Here is a 4,289-nt window from a genome sequence, read left to right as displayed (position 1 = left end):
GAGAAAGCTACCAGTGTTCTTGTGGCGAGAGTGTGAACTATGAAGTGTTTGACCTCTGTAATCCCCCCCTCCCCCACCCCCCAATAAGAGGTCTGTCTAACTCTGTGCGTTGGTTGAAGTTCAGAAAATACTGACTGTATATGTATAATTTTCTGACACGGAACTTTAATAGGAAATAATGTATATGTCTATTTAATACCCCTCACATCCGCTTTAGAACCTCTGGGTACATTTCCTTGACACAAGGGCTTAACCCTGAGTGGAGTATAACATGCATTTCCGGTGAATCGCGAGCGTGTCTTGTAGGCCTACTCAGACAAATTTTTCTAACCCGTCTGTTACAATACGTGAGAAAAACGCCATACTCCTCGCAGCGCAAGCTCTGCTCTCAATTCTGTACTGCCGCCACTAGCTAATTTTGTACACACTTTTGTACACATTTTTGTACACATTTTTGCACACAGTTTTGCACACACTTTAACAACGCCACTAACCGCGCTAACCACTGCCACGGTCAGTTACCATGCGTTGTTTAAATGTTTGGTTCAATCAGACAGGGAAAAGCCAGTAACCAAACGAACCAACCAATCAAATGAACGAACGAACCAACCAACCAACCAAGCTTTTAAAGAATATGCATCAATGAAAAGGTACGAAGAGTACGGCTTTAAAGAAAATGAAGAAAGACATGCCAAAAATGAGAAAAAAGGTATATTTTATACTTCTTAATAACATATCTATTTCATGCATATTTTCCATCAATGGTCGGAAATATTGGCCAAAAACCCAAATGTTTCATGTGCTTTCCCAAGAAGGCTTTACCGGAGTTCGTATGGACAAACATCGATCAACGCCAATCCAATCGAATAATTGATGTTATGGTACAATTGTCCAAAAAATTACCTTTCACAAAATATCAGCTTAATATGTGCATATGTACATATGTTAGCGTTTAAAATCTGTAGCCTAAAATTTATCATACATGTCGCATTATAACGTTTTCAGAGTTTTTCACCGGATTTTTTTCACCCACCATAATTCTGTTATTTCCAATAAAGCTCTTGGATTTTTATAGTACGGGAAAAGCAAGCTTGTTTTTAGTTATCTCCCTTTACTTAAATTATTTGCCTGCTGGAGTTACTCCCCCCCTAACTTTTACAATTTTATTTATTTATTTGATTGGTGTTTACCCTGTACTAAAGAATATTTCACTTGCACGACGGTGGCCAGCATTATGTTGGGAAGAAACCAGACAGAGCCCGGGGGAAACCCACGACCATCCGCAGACTTTCCCACGTATTCGTCATTTCGCTGCGCTAGCGCGCTAACCAAGTGAGCCATGGAGGTTTTATTACAGTTTGACTGTGTCAGTTTACTAATTTTTATTAGCAGTCATCAGTTTCGTGGTTTCCTGTGAAACTTTATTCCATTGTTTGGTGCTCATTCTACCGTTGGTTACTGGACACACCGAAGGCTGTAGTCAACTACCTGAAGGGGTTATCGATGTCTGGATGTATGTCCGCTAGAAGTCGAAATATTCCATCGTTTCATGAAATACATCTGAATTGACTGTAACTCATATGAAATCCCTCCCAAGCCCATTCCAATACAGTGTTACCTTTGCAGCAGCCGATGACGGTGCGGGTTTGAACCCAGCTCTCGAGGGTTCAGCTGCGGCTTTAAGTCAGTATATTTACACGCCGAACAGCAAACGGCGACAGTTTTCTTTACCATAAACCTATGGGTAGAGAGTAGGGGAAATCGACAACACCTCGCTGGACACGTGACATAATTCTCCTGACATGAAGCCGCAGTCAAACGAGAGGTACAGCAATTACTTTAACTTTCATTAGTTACACGTTAATCTTTGGCCTAATTCCTGATATTGGCTGACGGATGAAACTTTTCGCAAAATTCACAGACAGCTAATATACAGGGTGTCCTGCACCATCCAGGTTCAGGTTGAATGCTTGAGCTACAGAGCGGTGTGTTGCTCCATCTCTTCCGAACATAAAAACCAATTCAACTCTTTCTTGTACTGTTAGTTCATTAGCCATACTTAACTCTGAAAGAAAGAAAAAAAATTTAAAATCAGTATTAAATCTGAAACACAGAAAAAAAATGAAAATCAGGATGGTGCGCGACTTCTGGGACATCCTGTACAATGTAGGGTCAAAACTACTCAGCGAGAGGCCAGATAACCTTGACTTCTCACTACTTTTGATTGATGTGCATCCGCCTCCATTTCCTGAAAACACACACAAATTTACATTGTGCACCTGGAATGCAACTTTGACTTTTTTCCTATAAAATGATAACAAAAAGTTTAAAGGAGCAGGGAGCCTACATACATGTGACCTTCTTGGATTCTCTATGTGAAGCAAAGTAGTTCACTTTGGCCAGCTAAGACATGCATCCAGTACTAAGTAAGTAGTAAGTACACACCATCATTGTGACATGGGTGGCTAACCCACTCACTTACTCACACACAGGGGCCTCCGTGGCCGAGTGGGGACAGCACGCACAGAAACCTTCCAGCTGTGAGTTCAAGTCCAGCTCATGCTCGCTTCCTTTCCGGCCGTACGTGGGAAGGTTTATCAGCAACCTGCGGATGGTCGTGGGTGTCCTCCAGGCTCTGTCGGGTTTCCTCCCAACATAATGCTGGCTGCCGTCGTGTAAGTGAAACACTCTCGAGTATGGTGTAAAAGAAAAAATCAAATAAATAAATTAATACTCACTCATAAGAGGACCTGTTCGGTGGCCTAACGGTGAAAGCGTCCACCTCGAAGTCGGGAGACCAGGGCTTGCATCTCAGCTTTCAGCACTGAGAGGTTAGAGCAACGAAACAGGCCCGATATCGGTGTAATTTGACTGTGTGTTGTGTTATCTGTGCTGTACGCTGACACTTCGGTGGTGACAGCACTTTGGCGACATGGACTCATTTGACACATGAAGACACGGTATATATTCACACAGCTAATGACTCCTCGTCGTCATATGACTGGAAAATTGGAAACCTACCTACCTACCTACCTACCTTCCTAAAAACCCACCCCACCCACTCACCTACCTACCTACCTACCTACCTCCCTAGTTACCTTTATTTTTAATTACCATATTGTTTAACGAATACCATTTACTGATATTAACAAGTATTCAATTTAAGGTTGTTCCAATGCTGGTAACGTTCTTGCCTGAATGGTATATGGTGGAATCATCAGGATACAGTTCTAAGTTACATTTATTTATTTATTTATTTATTTATTTATTTATTATATATTTTTTATTATTTATTTATTTATTTGATTGGTGTTTTACGCCGTACTCAAGAATATTTCACTTTATGACCGCGGCCAGTATTACGGTGGAAGGAAACCTGGTAGAACACGGGGGAAACCTCGATCACCCGCAGGTTGCTGCAAGACCAGAAGAGAACAAATAAGAGGGGGTCCTAGAAATGATCCCTGCGGAACACCCGTTTCAACATTTAATGAACTACACCGTATATCACTGATAGATATGCCCATTCCGCATTCTAGATAGGAGATCACCCATCATCTTATGACATCTTATACCCACATTGTCATAAGTTATTTAATTGTCTGAGAATCTATGGCGAAGTGCTTTTAAAAGTCTGTGTGACATGGCTGAGCAAATCACTCACTCACCCAAAGACTTTTTAACTCATAATACGATAGTTATGAGTGGAGGAAACCGGGGTTCCCGCGTTAAACCGCCGACTATTGTTTTGCACCTGATGAACTTGCAGGCCATGTTGGAGAAAGATATGTGGGCTTCATTGAGAGCACATTTTCCGTCCAAAACACTTATATGAAGTATAGAACAGTTAAAAGGTAAGTTAACGAACTAAGTATTGATAGAAAGACCATGAAAAACGTTTTACATGAATATAGCAGGGGCGTAGGCTGCGGGAGGGGGTGGTTGCAGGGGGTTAAGGCAAAAATGTTCCGTTCAAGTGGACGGAAAAAATATTTTAGCTTATATTTGTTACCTGGCTATTAACATTTATTCCACTGGTATTTGCTGTAGCCTATATAGACCAACATTTCAATTTCGTACCGATTCACTAAATAGTATATAGGCCTATTTAGACATGTCCTGTTATGTGAACCGTTCCATATTGTTCCCGGTGGAAAACAGCGTGTTTTACAGAATTACCTCTCTTGAATCGTAACTCGCAGGCTGTAGAAGCCATTTCTGTCTGGTGGACAAGACAGATGCCGCAGTTGTACTTGTACTGTTTGTAACTCTGGAACCAATGACAATAA

This window comes from Liolophura sinensis, chromosome 4, assembly GCF_032854445.1.
Source record: "Liolophura sinensis isolate JHLJ2023 chromosome 4, CUHK_Ljap_v2, whole genome shotgun sequence".
Lineage (NCBI taxonomy): Eukaryota > Metazoa > Mollusca > Polyplacophora > Chitonida > Chitonidae > Liolophura > Liolophura sinensis.
This window is presented reverse-complemented; position numbering follows the sequence as displayed.